Source organism: Phascolarctos cinereus, unplaced genomic scaffold (genome assembly GCF_003287225.1).
Source record: "Phascolarctos cinereus isolate Bilbo 61053 unplaced genomic scaffold, phaCin_HiC Scaffold_1;HRSCAF=81, whole genome shotgun sequence".
NCBI lineage: Eukaryota > Metazoa > Chordata > Mammalia > Diprotodontia > Phascolarctidae > Phascolarctos > Phascolarctos cinereus.
Window position 1 is genome coordinate 182,898,707 of NW_027555514.1, and position 23,524 is coordinate 182,922,230.

The 23,524-nt window shown below is 38.3% G+C and overlaps 1 long non-coding RNA gene across 1 annotated transcript; it reads left to right on the plus strand.

Moving 5' to 3' along the window:
* Window positions 1-3,152: 3,152 nt before the first annotated feature.
* On the plus strand, window positions 3,153-11,778 carry LOC110213717 (uncharacterized). Its single transcript, XR_013487052.1, has 3 exons — window positions 3,153-3,209; window positions 3,518-3,592; window positions 5,952-11,778. It is a non-coding gene; the product is annotated as an uncharacterized LOC110213717 (long non-coding RNA).
* The last annotated feature ends 11,746 nt before the right edge of the window (window positions 11,779-23,524 follow it).

The following is a 23,524-nucleotide window of genomic DNA, read 5'->3' on the forward strand; positions in this document are numbered from 1 at the left end:
GAAGCTGGTGCAGGTTTTTCAATCGACACTAATCTAGTCAACAAGTTTGTATGCCTCCCAAAAGGAGTGAGCTACAGGCTCATGACAATGTGATTGCCACTTGCAGGAAAATGTCACGCCACCATCATTAGTGTCTATACTTCCACCACGAAGAACCCTGATCAGGTCAAAGAAAAATTTTATGAAGACCTGGAGACCCGTATCATCAATGTGCCAAAAGAGGACATACTTATAATCGAGGTGACTTTAATGCTAGAGCAGGCTCAGACGACCAGACGTGAAAGGGAGTCCTAGGGAGGAATGGAGTTGGAAAGAGCAACAGCAATGATCGCTTACTACTACTAAAGACTTGTGAATCTCATGACCTTCTTGTCCCCAACATTGTCTTCTATTTACCCAAAATCAATAAAACTTTGTGGATGCACCCTAACAGCAAGCATTGGCATTTAATAGATTATGTGATTATAAGGTGAAGAGACAGACAGGATGTGAGAGTAACAAAGGCAATGTGTGACTGCAGAGTGCTGGACTGATCATAGACATCTTCTCCAAGTTAAACATTTGCATTCAACAAAAGCGGTGGCCCCAAGGCAAAATAACTACCAGAAGACTTAATGTCCACAGTTTAGAGATCTTCTCTGAGTGGGAACAGTTTGTTGCTAACTTGGAGGGAAAGTTGAGCCAACACACAGTTGGCAACAGTGGAGCAGAAAAAGGACTGGGCAGTTTTCAGAGATTTGGTGTATAGCACCGCATTTGCTCATCTCGGTCAGAACACTCACAAACATCATGATTGGTTTGATGAAAATAATGGGGAAATTCAGAAACTGCTAAATGAAAAATGAGAACTCTATAGGGTTTACCAGCCTGATAGTTTATTCATCTCTAAGAAGGCAGCATTTAACTCCACCAAAAGTAAAGTATGGGGGCAGCTAGGTGACACAGTGGATAGAGCACTGGCCCCGAAGTTAGGAGGACCTGAATTCAAATCCAGCCTCAAACCAAACACTTGACACTTACCAGCTGTGTGACCCTGGGTAAGTCACTTAACCCCAATTGCCTAAAAAAAAAAAAGGTATGAGTGAAGCTTAGAGAGATTCAGGATTCTTGGCTCAGTAAGAAGGCAAACGAAATTCAGTTTATACTGATAGTAACAACCCAAAGCACTTTTATGATGCCCTGAAGGCTCTTTGTGGGCCAAAGACATATGGTAAATCTCAACCACGGAGCGCTGATGAAACCATATCGATTTGTGATAAGAACATGATTCTGGAGAGATTGGGAGAACACTTCTGCAGTGTTCTCAACAGACCATCATATGCCGAAGCCATTGACTGTTTACTTCAGGTTGAAGTCAATCCCTCTGTAGACAAATTTCCACCTGAAGAAGTTTTAATGCAATTAGGCTCCTCTTCTGTGGCAAAACACCTGGTGCTTATTCTATTCCAGCTGAGATTTACAAGGTGTGTGGGTCCATTGCTCATACAAAAACTGACTAAAATTGTTCAGGTTTTATGGCAAGAGGAGGTTACAAGGATGCCTCCACTGTCCATCCCTACAAAGGGAAAGGAAATGGATCATCCTGTGACAATCACAGGGAGGGTCTCTCTCTCTCTTTTAGTCATTGCTAGCAAGATTCTTGCCAGAGTCTTCCTTAAGAGGTTGATGTTTCACTTGGAAGATGGTCATCTACCTGAGAGCCAGCTTCGAAAGGGCCAAGGAGCATTCAATATGGTATTCAGTGCCTAACTCCTCACTGCAGGAGAAATGCCAAGAGCAGAACAAAGGTCTGTACACATTTGTAGATCTGACCAAGGCCTTTGATACTGTCAGTTATGAAGGCTTATGGAAAATTATGTTAAAATTTGGTTTCCCGGACTTTCTAAACTAGAGTTAAGGTCTTATCTTAAAGCCTTTGTTTTTTGATTCTCTATTTTAAAATAATTCATTGTGATATCTGTGCACTGTGTGTCATATGTTGTGCATACACCATTAGATACTTGTGGTACCTCAATGGCAGCAGAAATCCTGCATGGCTAATTTGCTGCTTTAAACCTTCAGAAGGACAATGTGTCACTATATTAATGATCCAGCAAAGGGGTGAAATATCTGCAATTCCCACTAGGTGGCTCTCTTTTTAAGCCACCAACCCCAGTAGGTCAAATCGATTGCTCTTTGGCAAGATATAGTTCAGCCTCCCTAAAGATTTCAATATTCCCACTTGCCACCAGATGGTACTCCCTGGGGGAATACCTAGACCATTTCCCATTCCCACCATGGCAGAATAGCATTTCTTTCAATGGTGCTGGCCAGCCAGGATAGCAATTTATCTAGTAGGTGATATGGAATAGTTGTTCAAAATATGAAAGATGTAAAATTTATTTGTGTGTCATGAATTCCTTTGGCAGTCTGTTAAAGCACATGGACCCCTTCTCAGAATTATGTTTTAAAATGCTTCGTAAATGTTGATGTTTAAATGGGTTTTTTTAAAAAAATACACAAAATATGTAGAATTTGCAAAGGAACTAATAACTAGTGAAACAGTTATCAAAAAAAATTTAAGTTTATGGACTGCAGGTTAACAACTCCTGCTTTAGAATCTCCCTTCTCAACGTGACTGCTATGGAAGTGTTTTGCATGATTACACATGTATAACCTGTACTGAGTAACTTGCCTTCTCAATGAGGGTGGGTGGGGAGGAAGGGAGAAAATTTGGAACCCAAAGTTTTAAAAACAAATGTTAAAAATTTGTTTTCACATGCAACTGGGAAATAAGATATACAGGCAATGGGGGTATAGAAATCTATCCTGTCCTATAGGAAAATTGAAGGGGAAGGGGGAAAGAGAAGAGTGGGGGGAGATAGAAGGGAGGGTAGATTAGGGAAAGGGGTATTCAGAATGCACCGCCGTCTTGGGTTGAGGGGAGGGATGAGATAGGGAGAAAATGGAACTTAAAATCTTGTGGAAGTGAATGTTGAAAACTAAAAATAAATAAATTAATTAAAAAATTTTAAAAAAGAAAATCTTCTCTCTCCATCAATAACACCCCACCCACCCCTAACCCCACTATTCACAGGACACGAGGGCCAAAGAGAACAAATATCATAGTTCTAAAGAATACAACAACTTAACAACCTTAACTTCTTTTTTTTTCTTTAGGTGCAAGGAAACACACCTCTATTAGGATGGGGTCAGAGTGACTTCAGCAGGTGAGGTTGCCGGACATGAACATAGTGTGAACTGGACACTACAAATAATCTCAGTGCCCATCCCATCAGAATATGAATTGAGAGTGATGGAAAGAAATCACTCTTATTTGGGCTTGTGTTTGGTCCCTAATGGCTTCTGAGCTTCACAATACAGACCAAAGCTATGAGAAGGAAGTATTTGAATATGGAGAAGAAGCAAGCGTGTGGGGGTAGGGGATTGGTAAGGGAGGTGGGCATTGTTAAGTAGCATGTACGTAGTTCCTGGTTAATCATGTGACGTTTTCTGAATGGTATCTCTTTCTATGTAGGATGTCAATATGCAACCAGATCTCAGAGATCCCAATGCTACCTACCACTGGGACAGACAGACATCATCCAGACAGGTAGGAGGGGTTGCTTTCTGAAAATACTGCAGATGTCCTGGGGCTCATTGTTAAACTGGCTTAAAGCCAGTAGGAGAGTCTAACCTAAAACCGGAGCTAAGGGAAACTTTGCTAAACAATGAGCCCCATTAGGGTAGACAAAAGCTTCTGGCACAGGAAGCTCCAGGGACTGTGGATACTGGCTTTTGGGAATGAGAATAGACTCCCCAGGGAAGAGCAAGCTGAATGTGGGGGGAAAGGAACAGGTGCAGCCTTTAGGGCAATATTCCCGTAACCAGAGGCCTCTCCAAATGGGATAGAGGTCAGAAAATAGAAGATCTTGGAAACTCTGCTCCAGCAGACATAATTTCTTCTAGAAGAGTAGTGACTGACACAGATAGCTCCTTTGCCAAACTCAACGTGTTCCTTAATTCTTACTGCTTGCTAGAACCCAAATTTCATTGTTTCGGTTTCTTTCCACAGCGAATCCCGGATCTGATGATCTTCCCCAAATCATTTAAAGCCCCAGCAGTCTCACCATGCACTCCTCTTTCATCTTGTCCACTCTATTAAGCAGTCAGTCCCCTTAGTTAGACTATTGTTCAGTCGTTTCAGCCACATTCGACTCTTGGTGATCCTGATCAGTTGCCACAGTTAATCTCACTAAATCTGGTGAATTTGTACCAGTGCATCTGCCCATTAGGCTGAAAAATTGGTCCTATGATACCCAGTGGCTCCCTTATGCAGATAAAGGACTATTAAAATAAATACTTCAGAACTAATGAAATGACACTGTGCCTCGGGCTCCTCCAACACACCACCCACTCCTTTAGAAAAGTAGGATAAATGCAAAACAAAATGCAGTTTAGCTTAGGCCAGAAAAAAATGAGGCAGATATTCTAAACACCACACCTCCCTAGGCCTCTGTCTCTTCCACAATAAAACAAGTGGTTTGAACAAGAACTAGCTTCCGAGGTCCCTTAAATATATGTATATATATTTATTATTCTCTGTTCCTAGAATCGTTTATAAAAATAAGGATAGCTAAAAAGAAACTCTCTGGGAGTATAGTGTTCACACCTGGGGATAGAGAAGTTTTTCCCTTAGAGATAGTATGAGTGTTGTAACATTCACAAAGTCCTGAGTTCAAAGAAGGCAACAGGAAAGGAAGCAGCTGCCTCAGTCTACAAGAGGTACAATTTGTTTCCTATGGCAGGAAACATTTTTCAGATATTTCTGCCTGATGTAAAAAGATGAGATTGAATGCTGTCTTGGGGAGGGGGAAAAATTTAGAAGTCAAAGTCTTATGGAAGTGAATGTTGAAAACTAAAAAAAAAAAAAGGGGTAAGGTAGAAATTTAAACTAATTCTAATGTCAGAGTACTTTGAGACTCAGTATAGAGGAAAATATAGGAGTACTAAAGAACTGCTTTGTTCCTCATATTCACATTTCCTGAGACCTTCATCCTCAAACCTCTGAACAATAATTCTCTGGGAGTCTAACCTGAGTTAATCTCTTTCCCCTTTACAATCCTCTTCCATGGCATCATCTAAGCTTCAAGCAATGACTTGAGCATAAAGCCAGATTTGAAAGCCTGACAAGAAGGGAAAGTCTTTGGGTGATAACCTGGCTGTCACCTCACAGTCAGAGAGACCTGGGCTCTTTAAACTCCATGCCAGATTCTAGAGTGGTTTGGTAGTAGAGGAAATTGGCATCAAGTTTCTCCATTTGTTAGATACTTCTTGAGGTTACAAAGCATACTGCAGGTAAATGTTAGAATTATGGGGCAACTCCTTAATGTCCTTCTCCTTAGTAACCTAAACATTCAAGACAGTAATATATTTAATATTTATCAACAAGGACAGTGGAGCCACCACATCTGGATTCTAACATCACAGTTCCAGATGTTCTTTTATTAAAAATTTATTTATTTTTAGTTTTCAACATTTACTTCCACAGGATTTTGAGTCCCAAATTTCCTCCCCATTTTCCCTTTCCCCTATCCCATGATGGTATGCATTCTGATTACCTCTTCCCCCAATTTGCCCTCCCTTCTATCACCCTTCTCCTTCACTTATCCCCTTTCCCCTTCTATTTTCTTATAGGGTAAGATAGGTTTCTAGACCCCATTGCATGTCTATCTATTTCCCAGTTGCATGCAAAAAACAATTTCCAACATTCATTTTTTAAACTTTGAGTTCCAAATTCTCTCCCTTCCTCCCTCCCTATGCCCCCCTCATTGAGAGGGCAAGCAATTCAATAAAGGTTGTATATGTGTAGTCATGCAAAACACTTCCAAAAGTCGTGTTGTGAAAGACTAACTATATTTCCCTCCATCCTATCCTGCCCTCTGTTTATTTTATCCTGTTCTTTGACCCAGATGTTCTTAAAGAAGAAGTATTACTGACACCAAAAAGAAAAAAGATAAGAAAAACAGCTATGGTGGAGCAGAGATATATAGAAAAAATCCATGCTGGACAGAGCACAATTTTGAGTTTTGAGTGACAAAATTGTTAATATAATTGCAACATTGTTAATACCAAATGAACTATGGACTGCTACTCCTTTAAATGATCTTTGTAATGTCAGAATCTCAGTAATGTCCTTGCATTCCTACTCTTAACATATTTACTCTTGATTAGGTTATACTGAACCATAGTCTAGGTCACCCAATTCTGAGATCTTGTCTTGTGGAGCTTAAGCTGGATCTAGGCCTTTGATGTCCTTGCTCCTTTCAATTGTAATTCATGGCGTGAAGGGCAGAACAGCCGGAATGAAGTGGCTTTCCTGGCCCAGATTGCCAAGGGTCACTGGGGTCTCATGACCAACCTTGCTACCTCATACTCATATCATCTCCCTCTCCTCCTAAAGCTATAAAAACTTTTTATGGGTCTCTTTGCTTGGGAAATCCACCGGACATCCCCCAGATATGCTGCCCTATTATCTCAATTAAAGACACCTGCTTTATTTTTCAACTCATGGTTTTGATTTTTTTCAAGACTTGACCTGAGGGATTGACTCATAAAATATGTGATGAAGAAGAAGAAGATACCAAAAGTGTGGAAAAGCCACAGACCTTATTAATTTTTTTAAAAAAGACAACAATTACCTACATTATGCCACCTTCTCATCTATACAGAATATAAAACTCATCTACACATGAATAGAGGTCATTCAGAATGAGATTAACAAGAAGAAAGAAGTCAGTTTTCCCATACAATATTCAATAATGGACCATATCTTTAGTTTTTCACAATTGGCTCTAGGATATAGAAAATATTGTTGTTCAGTCGTTTTCAGCAGTATCTGACTCTTCATGACCCCATTTGGGGTTTTCTTGGCAAAGATACTAATGATTTGCCATTTCTTTCTCCAACTCATTTTACAGATGAGGAAACTGAGGCAAACAGGGTGAAGTGACTTGCTCAGGGTCAAATAGCTAGTAAGTGTCTAAGGCCAGATTTGAACTCAGGAGCATGAGTCTTCCTGACTCCAGGCCTGACACTCTATCCTCTACACCACCCAACTGCCCATAGAAAATACAAAATTTATATTATTTTTTGCTCATGAAAAAGCATTTGATTCAGTAAAGCAAAACACCACCTAAAGACTCACTGTCAACAAGGTTTCTCCTATCTATACATCACAATTATGTAAGTTCTTTGAAAGACATGACAATAGAAATAACCCCTTTCAATGACTCCCCTGAACACAAATATTTGGCAAGGCATTAAAAAAAAAAACCCGGACAAGGAGATGTCTATTCACCAAAAGATGTTTGCCACTATGATGGAGGAGATCCACTGCACAGTTGAGTTGAAGAGGGATTCTGTATGAATGACGATGAGACTCTTGTTTGCTACTGAACTAGTTGCATGGGATCCCAAAATATTACAGAGCTTCCTGGAAAAGATCTATAGTCACTTAAGAGATTTTGGCTTGGCCTTTCATACAGAAGGGACTAAGTAGATTAGGAATGTCTATAGCTAGGGGCAGCTAGGTGGCACAGTGGATAGAGTTCTACCCTTGGAGTCAGGAGGACCTGAGTTCAAATCTGGCCTCAGATACTTGACACTTACTAGCTGTGTGACTCTGGGCAAGTCACTTAATCCCAATTACCTCATTAAAAAGCAAAAAAACCCCAGTCTACTGTCCAGATTGCTGGAAGGCCAACCAACCTATAGAGTTTGTCCACCAGTTATGTACATGACAAATATGACAAATAAAACACATGAACAGTGAAGCGGACCTCCTATTAAATAGGAGAAGGTTGCCTTTTAATGGCCCCAAGCTTCACCTGGAAACAAAGGTCTATCTTTTTTTTTTCTTTTTTTGGTGGTCCATCTTTTTAATACCAACATTCTGCCAGGGTTGCTGTAAGTCTATGAGACATGGAACACAATAGTTTCTGAAGAAATAAAAATGATTATCACATAGAGAACAATGGAGAGGTGCATGTGATGTTACGCCCTGTATATAACCAATGAGGAGCTACAAAGAAAAGAAATGTTAAAATATCATCAAGGAAATGTATGATAGGAAGAAGAGATGAGCTAGTCACTCTGTGAAGGCAAAGGACAACCAGAGTGTTTCATTGGTATCCTTGAGAAGCCAAGTGAAATCAAGGAAGGCCCCTGGCTTTTTAAATGAATTCCCTGTGATAACCTAATCAGCAGACATGGATGGGCTATGTTTTGCACTACTAGAAGGAATATCCACATTGATGAGATCACAGATCTATTTAATAATAGTAGCTAATAAAAATAGCTAACATTGATACAGTACTTTGATACATGTCCCAGGCACTATGCTAAGCACTTTGCAATTATTATCTCATTTAATCTTCATAACAACCTTCCAAGGTAGGTGCTATTATTATTTTTATTTTAAAGACAAGGATACTGAAGCAACCAAAGGTTAAGTGACTCGCCCAGGGTCACACAGCTAGAAAGTATCTGAGGCCATATTTGAACCGAGTGCTCTATCCAATGCAATACGTAACTTTCCATTCTCCTCTAATTTTTTGTGGCGTTATTATTGTAAAGGGAGGGTTCGTTGAGTCAGTCCATCGATCACCCTACCCCACTTAAAATAACAAGATATTAAACCCTCATACCTTTATTACATGAGGACACATCTATTGAATCAATTAAAGTAATTTCTAATAGGTGCAGGAAAAGTCCATAATCAGTTTAGAAGTAGTGAAAGCCAATGGATGAAATAAAAATGAGGCTACACAGGAAGTGTATTGAGATAAGTTGAAGAGACTCAATCATGTCCTATGGAAATTGTATAAAAATAACAGGCTAGTTTGGAACCCAAGCATTCCAGTGTCTAGCCAGCCCAGTTATGGAAGCAGTTTCAAGAAAGGCTCTGAGAAGGAATCTCTTGGAGGGAGGGAGAGGAGTTTGAGAGGCGAGAGCCCTATTTCTTCCCCTTCCCATGACCACAGGATGACCTTGCTAACTTCAAAAATTTGGAAAATTTTGGACTTCCTCTGGGTATACCAGCAGTGTCCCTGGGACAGCTGAGTATAATGTCTGCATCCAGAACTGAGGACAGATAGACACAGGGAAGAAAGGCAGCTTCAGTATTCTGCAAGGAAAACAGCTAAAAGATACACCCTAAGGGCAACTTCATGAATACTTGCTTTCATTTTAAGTCTTTTCCTTTCTCACTTCTATCTTCTGGCAGCTTCTCCTGATATCACTGCATCTCTGGCTACCTTTCCAGTGCTTTCATTCACACACCCTGACTCACCAGTCATGACGGAGTAGTCAGAATTCTCCTTACTCCTCATTGCTACCTCTAGACTCGGCCAAGACCCCTGAATTAGCCCTACCACCATAATTCAGCAACTTCTCCTTCTTTAAGGTTTATCTCTTCAGGTTATCACTTAGTCTAGATGACCCCTCTATAGCTCACTTCTCTGAACTCCTATAGCACATACTGGCAAGATCATTTATTTTGACACCGAAGTAACAGCTCAGGACAGCGTGGCATTAATTATATACTGTGTGTATGCTTTCTCTCTCCAACTAGATCATTAGATCCTGTAACACAAGGGTCTATGACTTCTATGGTGTGCACCTTCCTAAACAGAATACAATGCCCATGATAGATAGTGAAGGAGTAAATTAGAAAGCATAGAATTTGCCACAGTTGTTTTAGACCATTTTCCCATTTCATATACTACACTTTTTTGGGATAGTTCTCAGTCTGACAAACCATTTTCTCACAATTTTATCACTTTCTGGAGGAAGCCAGAATTGCTAAATAGAATCCTACTCATTATCACTAATTTGAGTAGCAATTAGCATAGCGTGCTCTCCCTTGTTCCCTGGCTACACAACAAATTTTGGAGTTCAGTCTAAACAATTTATGGAGAGCTAAGAGGGCAAAGAGCTAGGTGAAAGACAGATTGTGATTCCCAGTCTTTTTTTTTTTTTGCCATATTTAGCATTCTCTTTTTCCTTGCCTCCCCTGCCCCTCCAGTCATTCCCACACTCATTGTTTCTTGTTTAAAATTCTATCCTTTTGGTTTGTGACTAAACAGGAGATTGAAAGGATCATGGCAAGTAAAATGAATAATTTTGACTACATAGAATTAAAAAGGTTTTGCACAAATGAAACTGATGCAGTCAAAACCAGAAGGAAAGCAAGAAACTCGGCAACATTTTTTATGCCACATTTCTCTGATAAAAGCCTCATTTCTCAAACATGGGGAATTGAGCCAAATTTACAAAAATAAGAGCCATTCCTCAATTGATAAATGGTCAAAGGATGCGAACAGGCAATTTTCAGAAGGAGAAATTAAAGCTATCTAAAATCACATGAAAAAAATCTTCTAAATCACTGTTGATGAGAAGAATGAAAATTAAAACAACTCTGAGGTACCACCCCACAGCTATCATATTGACTAATATGATAGAAAAGGAAAATGACAAAGATTGGAGGAGTTTTGTGGGAAAATCTGGATACTAATGCAGTGTTGGTGGAGCTGGAAACCAATCCAACCATTCTGGACAATTTGAAACTGCGTCCAAAGGAGTATAAAACTGTGCATACCCTTTGTCCCAGCAATGCCACCACTAGATTTGTATTTCCAGACTTACATTGAACTGATGCAAAGTAGAAGTGAGTAGAACCAGGAGTAACAGCAATACTGCATGATGATCAAATGTGAATGACTTAGCTAATCTCAGCAATGCAATGATCCAAGGCAGTTCCAAAAGACTCATGATGGAAAGGGCTATCCACCTCTAGAGAAAGAACTGATGAACTCTGAATGCAGATCAAAGCATACAACTTTTCTCTTTGTTTTTTTTTTGTGGGGTTTTTTTGGTCTTTGTTTTCTTTCACAACATGACTAATATGGAAATATGCTTTGCATAATTGCACATGTGTAACCTATATCAAATTGCTTACCATCTCAGGGAGGGGAAAAAGGGGGGAGAGAATTTGGAACTCAAAAATTTTTAAAAATGAATGTTAAAAATTGTTCTTATACCTAATTGGGGAAAAAATAAATGTTATTTTTTTAAAAAAAGAAATGAGAGGCAGCTAGGTGGCACACTGGATAGAGCACCAGCAGGATAGAGTCAAGAGGACCTGCGTTCAAATCAGGACTCAGACCAAATGCTTGACACTTACTAGCTGTGTGACCCTGGGCAAGTTACTTAACCCCAATTGCCTAAAAAAAGAAAAAGAAAAAAAAAAGAAATGAGTAAGATGATTTCAGAAAAACTTGGGAAGTCTGATGGGAAATAATGCAAAATGAAGTGAGCATAACCAGGAGAACATTTTATACAGTGACAGCAATATTGTACGAGATGTCCAATTGTGAAAGACTCAGCTATTCTGATCAAGACAATGATCCAAGACAATTTCAAAGGACCCATCATGGAAAGTGCTATCCTCCTCCAGAGAAAGAACTGATGAAATCTGAGTGTAGATTGAAGCATACATTTTTCACTTTATTTTCCTTGGGATTTTTTTGTGTGTGTTTTGTTTTGCAATATGGCTAATATGGAATGATTTCACATGTATAATTGGTATCATATTGCTTGCCTTCTCAAGGTGTGGGGGAGAGGCAGGAAGGAGGGAATTTGGAACTTAAAATTTTAATAAATAAGTGTTAAAAAATTTTAAAATGTCATTGGGAAATATTTTTAAGAATAAATAAAAATATATTTTTAAAAATTCTATCCTCTCCTTTCCCCTTTTCTCTTCTTTCCTCTGAATCACAGAAGTTGGAAGGGCTTTGATGTCACTTCAACTCATACCTGAACATCAATTCCCTCTTAAATGTCAACTACAAGTGTCATCCAAACTTTGCTTAAAGACTTCCGGTGCTTAAAGATGGGGTGTATGACTGAACAAATTTTGGTATAGGGTTATGGAATATTAATTAACTAATTAATGGATGGAATATTATTGTGCCATAACCAGAGATATTGAAGAATTCAGAGAAACTTGGGAAGACACATGAAATGATACAGAGTGAAATAAGTAGAACCAGGAGAACAATTTACACAATGACCACAAAAATATACTGGAAAACAAGTCTGAAAGACTTCAGAATTCTTATCTATATAGTGACCAAGACTAATGGATGAATTTTTCCTGCCTCATAAGAGAGATGATGGCTTAGAGTTGCAGAATGAGATGTATTTTAGTCAAGGTCAATGTGTTGGTTTGTTTTGTGTCAGTTTCTGTAAGTCTTGTCAAGTTTCTCTGAATTAATCACATTTGTTATTTCTTACGGTGCAATAATATTCCTTTACATTCACATACTGCAGTTTTGTTCAACTAATCCCCAGTTGAATGTCACCCATTCCCCTATTCCCTTTCATACACACGCACATACACACACACACCTGTTTTTTGCTACCACTAATATTTTGGTATATATGAAGCTTTTCTTTCTGGCATTGACTTTCTTGGAGTATGTATCTAGCAGGGTATGAAGTTCAATCGTTTTCTTGCATAACTGAAAATACTTTCCAGAATGGTTGGAATAATTCACAGCTCCGCTAACAGCATATTAATGTAAATGCATTCCCAGAGCCCTTCCAACATTGACTATTTTCTTCTTTTATCATGTTTTCCAATTTGCTGGGTATAAGATCTCAGAATTGTTTTAATTGGCATTTCTCTTATTAATTATTTGGAGCATTTTTTCATATGTTAATCATTTGCACTGACTACTTAATCTACTGAGGAATAATGTGGCTTTTTCTGTGTCATTTTCCTACGTATCTTGGGATATCAGATATCTGGTGCAAAGATATTTTGACTCTTTAACAGTTTCTCTTCTAACTGAATTGGTTAATATGAAGTTTTTTTTTAAATTTTATGGAGTCAAAATTGTCTACTTTATAAAAAAAATCTTTCCTTTGTTAAGTATTTTCCCCTTAGTCATAATTGTGAAAAGTACCTTCTGATCTTCTGTCCTTTTAGGTCAAATAACAATTTAGAGGCGCATTTTGATGTAAGATGCTGATCTAAACCTAAGTTCAACCAAATTAATTTTTAGTTCTCCTGGTGGTTCTTGTCAAATGGAGAGTAGTTTATATTCTTTGGTTTGTTAAACACTAGGCTGTACTATGTTCATTTGCTTTTGATTCCTGTTATCTAATCTGTTTCACTTATTTACTTTTCTTTTTAACCAGTAATCAAATAGTTTGGATTATTATTATTTCAGAATATAATTTGAAATCTGGAAATACTATACCATTTCATTCTTAATGCATTTTTTTCATAATTTTACATTAGATTCTTAACCTTTTGTTTCTTCAAATAAATTATATTATTATTTTGTCTGGCTATATACCCTGGTAGTTTGATTGGCACAGAATTAAATCTGCACATCAGTTCAGACATATCATTATTTTTCTTATATTAATGCAGCCCAACCACATATAATGAATATCCCTCCAAAAAATTTAAGCCTTCTTTTATTTCCTTTTCTAAAAAAAGGTTTCATTGGCGTTTTTTATTTTTATAAGTTATTTCCAGATATATTGGTCGTCCCCCACAACAAGTTACCCATCTCCAAGTATTTCTTCTCTTGTAACAACGAATAAAGGCCCATTTATTTATTTTGTCTCTGGAGCCAAGATTGGTCATTATAATTACACAGCATTCAACTTTGTTGATTTTATATGTTTTATATGTTCATTTTATATTTTGTTTTCCTTGTTCTGCCTACTCATTTAATCAGTTCCTATGGGGTTTCCCATATTTTTAAAAATTCCTTAACTCTGTCATTTCTTATGACACAATTCCATTATATTTGTATACCACAATTTGTTCATTTTCCTAGTTGATTAGCATCACTTTGTTTCCAGCAATTTGCAAGCACAAAAAGTGTTACCATGGATATTTTGAATATGTGCAATTTTTCTTTCCATCTTTCACCTCCTTAGGGTTATATGCCTAGCAGTGATTTCTGTGTTAACAATTTCTGTGTTAATGGTTATGGACATTGTAGCCAGGTGCTGTGGAATAGCCATAGGCTACTCTGTCTCTAGATTGAGTCAATATGGAGCCCATTCCAACCCACACAGGAGAGCCCAGGATTAAAATTTCAGTGTGAACATTTATAATTCAGAAAACTAAATGCTACAAACTAGGGCTTGCTTTGTTGCTTTACTGATTGAGAGTTAAGGGTCAGCAAACTACAGGCCTAGGGCCAAATCTGACCAGCAGTCAGGTTTTGTACTGCCGGAGAGTTAAGAATGTTTTTTACATTTTTAAATACAATAAAACTTCATTTTAAAATATAAAAATCATTCTTAGGCCTTACAAAAACTAGCTACATTTGGCCCTGAGGCTGTGGTTTATTCACCTCTGGGTTTAAGAAAATGATGGAGAAAATGTTAATAATGTTTATGAAACTGAAAAGTGTTTCCTGGATGCAAATTTTTGTTTGGGTTCTGGTTGTCAAACATTTATGAGCACACTACCAATAAATAGCCTGAGACCTATTATCTGCAGCAAGCATATACAGTGTGAATTTCGCTTCATAGGTAGGATCCATTCACAGGGTAATGTGAGTAATAGCATTTCACTTAACATTCTAAAAAGTCTTGGTAGCCATAGGCTATGACTACCAACCTCTGCCATTTTTAGAAGATGTGTGGGCTTATCCCTTGGGAGATTTCTCCTCGACTGTTTATTTTGGGGAGGAAATTTGGATCTGTGCAGCAAGGAAGAGTACAGGAGGAAGCTTTAAAGATGATAGGAAAGCTTTGAGTAAACTAGCTGTTACCACTGGGAAACAAGGGCTTTCACATCATAAGAAAAAGTATGAGCAAAAGAACAGAAGTAGGACGACATGGGACATATATGGGGCATGACAAGGGGGCCAGTTCAGTTGGGTATACTAAACATGAGACTGTGGAGAGCCTTGAATGCCAGCCTAAGGATTCTGAACTGTATTTGGTGGGAAATAAAGACCATTTAAAGAGTGTCAGGAGATGAAAGGATGTTAGAAGAGTAGTGGCCCGATGAGAACTGGGCCAAAGGAAGATGAGTGTGAGTTGCCCAGGGCAGAGGGGTCGGGGCAGGGAACAGAAGAAGGAAGCCTGGCTGATAAGGGTACTATATAATAATCCCGGTAGGTACTGCATTAGGAAGGTAGCATTAGGAATAGAAAAATATTATGGAAGTAGAATCAATAGGACTTGACAGCTGAATGAAGGAAGAGACAAAGGTAATACCATTCCTGAATTCCTTTTCAATAGATTATCTATAATTCATTCAGCATCAAAAACTGATATGGTTTTACTAACAGAAATGACACTGAGGAAAATACATTACCATCCATTTTACTGCTGTACCCTAAGGACCATGGGACCTTTCCACCTGATTTAATAGTTGAGACCTTCAATGTTTGGGCAGCTAGATGGTACAGTGGAGAGTTGGGCCTAGAGTCAGGAAGCTCTGAGTTCAGATCCGGCCTCCAACACCTAATAATTGTGACCTTGGGTAAGTCACTTAAGCTCTGTAGGCCTCAGTTTCTTCAACTATAAAACAGGAATAATGACAGCACCTACCTCCTAGGGTTGTTGTGAAGATCAAAAGAGATGATATTTGTAAAGCACAAGGTAAGCGCTTAATAAATGTTTGCTCCCTTCCATCCCTTGCTTCCCTATTATAAGGTGAATTCCTTGAGTAGGAATTGTCTTTTCTACTGTAATTCCCCACTTGGCACAGTGCTTTATAAATCCTTTTTCATTCATTCATCTTTTCCTTCCTTCCTGGTTCTCTGAAAGTGGGATGATGCTCAAGTCTTAAGTCAAGTTTTTCCTGAAATAAAGGTACTAGGTACACTTATCTGAATCAGTCACTGCTCCCCATCTCCCCTTCCTGGTGCCATCCTTCACATGATTACCAAATCCTTTCAGAATGGAATGATTTATTTATAGGATCCATTTATTTTTAGTGATATATTTATTTATAGTGAAAACAAATAGAACTTGTAGAAATTACAAATACTCACCAGTGAACAAATTGTTCTGCAGAGGTCCATATAAACTGCCAATCTTTCCATGACTTCTCAGTTTGTGCACTATAGGACGTTCTCTCGGCCTTTTCGTCTTGCAGAGTCATGTTACACACCCTTTGCTTGAAGGACTCTTCAATTCTTAAAAGATGACACTGATGAACTTTACAGTTAATCTGGTGTCAGAGATCTTTTTCAGCTTTTAGGAGAACTCTGGTCTTATTCTCTAATTTACCTTTCAGTTTCTGTTGTGACCTGCTGTGGTGGGCAGGCCCGACTGGGCCTAGAATACTATTAGTTCAAGTTTGGTCTGGGGATGAAGCAAGGTCATTCAGCAGTTAATAAGGTTCACTTAACTATAGGTAGAAAGAATATGCAACAGGGATAACAAAGCACTTAGTTTGGATAGAAACAACACCCCCTCAATACCCCCACCTCTAAGAGGAAAAGTCTGACCAGCAGGGCAGGGTCTTAGGACTTTAAAGGGCCCAGACACTAGGTGGATGACCCTTAGGTGACCTGGAAGCCACTTGCATATAGCCAGAGGCTACTAGGAATCTGCATCTAAAGAAGCGTAACCTGAGTCTTCACGGCCAGGGTCAAAACAGGCCCTGGAACAGTTTTGTCACCTTTCCGGGGGAAAAAAGTTTAACCCCTGTGATGTGAGGAGAAAGAATCCTGACTAGACTTATTGGTATTATACCTAGGGAGTAGCCCTCTCTTCACCTAAGTTCTGGCATCCACTTACCTCACCAGAACATTTCCAGTCATCCAGAGTCTCGCAGGCCTGACAGTACCTTCCTATCTACTAGGGGAGTAAGTCATTTAATTTCTCTTAACCTCAGTATTCTCATCAGCAAAATAGGGATAATATCCAGACTATCTCTGGTATAGCCTGACAGAATTATTGTGAAGTTCAAGTGAGATAAGTATACAAAGAGCTTTAAGGATAATATAAATGTCAGTTATTTTTACCTGTACAAACATTTGAACACGTGGGACTATGGGTAAGACACTGAACAGACTGGGCACAGAGGTGTGCACACTGTGTGAGACCAGGTACCTGTGCTCAAGGAGTTTATGATCTAGATGGAAAAATAAGACATTGGAAGCATTATCTCACACTCCTTCTTTTGACTATTCCATGCTCCAGTCAAACTGGACTTACCTACTGTTTTCACATTTTGATCCTTCCACATGTTTATGAACCTGTCCCTTAAGCTAAAATGGCAACCCTCCTCCTCCCCTACATTTCCTTATTCCTAACCATCCTGAAAGATTCAGCCAGAAAGCCACTGCATCCAGGAAGCCTTCCATTGATTTCCCTACCCAGAAATGACGTCTCCCTCCTTGAATTCTCATAGCATAGTGCTGCACTTATGCATTTATAACCTCTTAGGCACTCATTTTATGGCCTCGGCTGAATTAGAAATTCTCTCAAGCCAGAGACCACACAGCGTCATTTTTCTTTGTATCTCTCAGTACATAGTACAATGTCTTGTTCGTAATTAATTGAAATGAAGATAATTCCCAGGAACATGTTGTATTTTGTATGTTTTACCATTTTCAAAGCACTTTCATATCCATTGTCTCTCTTGATCAGCAGAACAATCTCCTGGGCTGGGGAAAACCTCAGATTTTATTTTTTTATAGCTGGGAAAATAAGTCTCATGGAGGTTAAGTGACTAAGTCCACAGGCTAGTAAGTGGCCTAGATGAGAATAGCACCCACCCAGAGGTTTCCTTCCATCCCCTACCAATACTCTTTTTCAGTTGACCTGTAGTGATCATAAATAATTCCCCAGTTTTCCAGGATAGTGCCAATTTCAAGGAAAGAATGTTTTAATGAAGGGTTTTTAAAATTTTTTTTAAAAGTAATAACTTTTGTTAGAAAGCATTGATTTTTGTTTCAGAAAATATGGCCAAATATAGCTATCATTTATATAATTTTATAAACATCTCACTTGATCTTTAGTACAACCCAATCTGGTAGGTTCTATAGGTATTAAAATCCAAACTTGTAAGCAGTATGTGGATTTCAGCTATCATTGTCATCCCTATTTTACGGATAACGTTTAGAGATCAAGTCATTTGCCCATGGTCACATAGTTACTATCTGAGACAGATTTTAAACTTCTTTCTTGACTCCTGGTAAATGCTTTTTCCACTATTTATGGTAGTTATTCCTTCCCTCATAATAATAGTACATTAGTATGGTCAAAACTTTGTAGAAAAATTATTTTAAACTTGATATATTTTTACATTCCATACCTGGACTTTCTTCACCACCCAAGATGTCTAGATCACGGTCAGGCAATAAACCTCATATTTTTGTTCAGTCATGACCAACTCTTTGTGACTCAATTGGGATTTTCTTGACAAAGATACTGGAATGGTTTGCTATTTCCTTCTCTAGCTCATTTTACAGATGAGTAAACTGAGGCAACCAGACTCAAGTGACTTGCTTAGGGTCATACAGCTAGTAAGTGTCTAAGGCCAGATTTGAACTCAGAAAGGTGAGTCTTTCTGACTTTGGGCCCAGTATTCTATCCACTTTACCACCTAGCTTCCCAATGAAGTTCATTAACTAACTTGATTAAGACATTACAAAAGATGAAAAAGTTAGCCTTACAGTTATTTTTGAGGTTATAGTGGTTCAGAGGGACAGTGGTAAAAACATGCAACTAGGGGGCAGCTAGGTGGCGCAGTGGATAAGAGAACAGGCCCTGAAGCCAGGAAGACCTGAGTTCAAATCCGACCTCAGACCATATGCTTGCCACTTACTAGCTGCGTGACCCTGGGCAGGTCACTTAACCCTAATTGCCTAAAAATAAAAACATGCAACTATGTTTGTTAGTAATATTTTTTGTGGCAAAGAACTGGAAAGAGAGTGAATGTCTGTCAATAGGAGAAATGGAATATTATCACGTAAACATGAGAAATTCTGGGGAGCATGGTTAAATTTTTATGAACTAATACAAAACTAAATAAACAGAACCAGGATACCACCATATACAATGCCTTTGATAATGTAAATGAAAATGAAAAGTAGTTTTAAAGACCCTAATTCATCCCAGAAAATAAGAATTGGTGGGAGGGTGGTTGTATCCATGGTAATATCCATTGATAGATGTGGTCGCTGCACTGGTTGTTTTTACTTAGCTAGTTTTTGTTATAAGAGAAAATTCAGTGGAGCGGGGTGGAAGGTATATCCAATATCCAAAAATAATTATGACACAAGAACAAAGGGAAGAAAATTACATTTTAAAAAAACTGTGATTGTGTTAGTGTGGCTTTTATGTGAAGCTGGACACAGGGATTAAAAGTTTGGGCTTTTCATTTTTGTGGTGATTGCTTCTGTGGGACATCCTTCCCTCTCCCCCATGATGAGAATTGTGTAGTTGATAATAATTTTCTTTCTTCCATATTTAATTCTTTTATTATACTGTAAAAGGTAATAAAATATATAGAACAAAATATTTCCCTTTTTAAAAATGTTATAACCCATATTTATTATCACTTATATTTATATATAAATAATACACTCTATAGCTGATCATTAATTAAGACAGTGTATAATACATTAGGAGTGTAGAAATTCAAAGTAAACCTGTCATGCAAAATAAGGTAGCTAATAATCATTTTCTAGACACAAGACTGAATTTTTAATTTTAGCCTCTACTTGGTTGGAGGTTACTACAATTTTAAAATTTGTAAATTAGAGAATCTTTTTGTTTTCTCTGCTGAAAGAGAAGCAACATAGTCCTTCATCCTCTAATGGGCATTGAACGACCTGGATTCAAGCTCCACTTCTGACACATACTTTGGGGCCCTCAGCAAGTGACTTAACTTCTCAGTGCACTAGGCAACTCTTTAAAATCTGCTTTGGTGGATTTTCTCACAGGACACTCCCAACACTGATAAAATCAGGTTCTGTACCCCAAACCCTGAAAAGCCTTATTCTTCTATGCCTCTTCTACCTCTAATTGTTCATAGGATCATACTGTTGTTCATCCTTTATTTTCAAAGCAGACCAATGACATCATGGGGTGATGTCTTGACTTGAGTGTGAATTGGATTTTAGTAAGGCAGAGTGTATGAGGTCATCAGCCCCGCTCTCTCTTCCTGAGTCATCAAAGTACAGAAGCAAGACATAAAGCAGGGTGACTGAGATGCAGTGGATGACCTTAGCCTCTTTGATGGCTGACCATAGGATCACAAACATACATATATATGTGTACACACACACACACACACACACACACACACACACACACACACACAGAGTCAGTCAGTCAAAAAGTAGTTATTAAGCTCTATGTGCCAGGCAATGACCACAGTGCTGGGGGAATGAGCAAAAACATGGTCCCTGCTGTCAAGCTCAGATCCTAATCAAGGAGAAAACATACAAAAAATTATATATGCTTAAACATACACCTAGTGTATAAATAAGAAATCTTAGAAGCTGAGTTCAACCCCCTCATTTTACAGATAGGGAAAGTGAGGCACTGAAGTGAGATGATTTAACTAGGTAGTAGTCCAACTAAGATTTTCTTCACTCCAAAGCTGATCTTGAATTCACTATTTCACAGCTAGCTTCACTGCAATAGGTAGGAGGGGTGAGACCTGGAGGAAGGGAATGGAATGGGAAAGTCAATGAAAATTATTTAGATTTTTTTTCTCAAGTCAGGTGCCCTAATATGAAACCAGTCAGGCAATTAACATTTATTAAGTACCAACTATGTGCCTGGCACTGTGCTAAACTTAGCTGGGGGTATAAAAACAGGTAAAAACGATCCCTGCCCTCAAGGAGCTCACAGTCTAATGAGACAACATATAAATAATTCTGTACAAACAAGATATGTACCGGGTAAACTGGAGATAATCTTAGGGGATAAGGCACTAGCATTAAGGGAGATCTGGATGTGCTTCTTGCAGGTGGGATTTTAGTTACAATTTAAAAGATTCAGGGAAGTCAGAAGGCAGAGGTAAGGAAGAAAATTTCAGAAATGGAAGACAGCTAGTAAAAAGTGAAGTCAGAATGTGGACTACTACATGTGAAGGAAAACAGTAAGGAGGCCAGTGTTAGTCAACTTTTTAAAAATAACATTCATTCATATTTGTATGCTAACAGTGAGTTTACTCTAACTTATCAAGAAAAGCAGGAGCCAGAGAACCTGGGATCCCAGTTCTGCCCTGTGCTATGAATTTCTCATAGTCTTCCTGGCCTAATTATCTCTTTCACCTCTCTGACTCCATTTGTGGCATTTCCTAGTCTCAACCCAGGGATATCCTGATTCCAGGTCCAGAACTCTATTCACAGGGTCATCCATCTTTAATGTAAAGATCAATGGTCTTCAATTTACCTGACCTGAGTCAGATACAAATATTACTAGCTCTGCTGTTTCTAAACCCCTCTGGGCTTCAAGATTTCCAGATATAAATGGGGCTAATAAATATTACTTGTTCAACTTTCATCACTGGGTTGTTCATTTCTTCTCACCTGGCAGAAGCCAAAATAATCCAGGTAAAACTGAGGACTGCAAAAAAAAAAACCCAAAACCAAAAAAACCAGTAAGTTTTTGGCAATTAATAGGACAGATTACTTAGGAAGGAAAATCTGGTCTTCACCTGCCCTAGGCATGGAAAAGGAATCCTAATCTATAACCTTAAAGGTTCAGGGCTCCATCCTTCTAAGGCAGGGACAAAACACATTGTATTTGAGGTGGTCTCTTCAAAGTATTGGCACAAAGGAGCAGCTACATTAATAGCATCCAACATACCTCACAACACTGCTGAGGAACGATGAAGAAATGGATCAGAAGTGACTTGTCTGTAGTCCTACACTCAGACTCATCCCCTGGTTTTTGGTTTCCATTATACATACTGACTTTAAATTTCAACTGACTTACAGGTACAATATGGACTCATTTTTAAAAGCAATTCTTATATCTTAATAAACTCACTACTTTACTTTCTTTATAAGCCTGTGAAATGGGTAGCACCAATCATCTTATCTCCCCTTTAATGGAATCAAACTGATCAAGAGTGAAGGCCATTACTTTCAAAGCTGTTTTTCAATGCTAGCCAAGCTTCTTACTCTCCTCTTCCTAGCTATATTTTCTAAGGTGGGAAATCCCTTTGTATGTTATCAGACAAAGATATTTAGCATCAGCCACTTCAAACATAAAGTACAAAAAAGTAACAACTAAAGTGGCAGAATCTCCTATCCTCCAGCCAACAAATCTCTGAAGTGGAGAATTGAGACAAAAGGTGTTGCAGGCAGCTAGTAGTAAAGATGTGGGAAGAGAAAGGAGAAATGTGGGAAAGAACTAATATACCAAGTATTTCCCTGGAGTTGGTAGTTAAGAATATAGGTATCTCCTGCCTTTCAGTATTTGTAGCCCAGTGAATCTACACTTACATATAATCTAAATTCAGAATTGTACTAACCTATATTAATTAACCTATTAAACATGTAGCTTCTATATTATTAACTCCCTGGGTTACATAGTGGCATTTTTGCTCATGCGGATTTAAGAATTCACCTATCCTCTCTGGCTTCACAAAAAATCAAGTTAGTTTAGTCCCAGTTTTTCCTAAGACAAGCTATTGAGAACTAACCTCACCAGAGGTCATTGAATAAGGATGTGAATAGGCAGACTTTCAGGACCAGGCTTACCCACCTACCACCCCATTTTCTCTCCATTTTTACATTTTCCTGAAAGCCCTCATTGCTTACTATTGGTTTCAATTAATTAACCTTCCGTGTGTTTTAGAATACCACATTTGATAATGTAACATTAGTTTAAAACTAACTTTTCTCTATTTAGACACATTTTATTTTTCCTCTACAGTTTTAGGGTTATATATTAGAAAACCCAATTAGGCACAGTAATTGCAAAACACAATCTTTAGTTCCAATATATTCTTCCTCCTTTATTCTTGCTTAGACTATGTAAACAGGATCTCAAAGTGTTGATTGTCCATGTACTCAGCCATGCTGTTCACCCTTCCATATTTACATTACTTACTGAAGGGGCAGGTGTTGACAATCTGGTTTTTCTAGCCTTTAAATTATTTCCCTTAGCTCCTAGCCAAGATGCCAGTTCTAGAACAGTTTATTGGGTAGGATTAATTTGGTGAATATTGATGTGGACTACTAGTTGCAAAAGCACTGATCTAGAAAGTCAATTACCCTTGGCTCTGCCATTAAGTAGCTGTTTAACCTTGATCGAATCATCTTCCTACACTAGATTTGTGTCCTCACAAATAAAATGAGAGCTTCTGACTCAATCTAATTTTTTTCCCAGCTACAAAATTCTGTGCTTCTCCCCAAGTGCCCTAAACACATTCACAATTGCATCTGGTCGATTTGAGAGCCAGACCAAAAACTTCAGGTTACCTGACTTAATAGGAAAATTTAATCTCGTCTGAAACTAG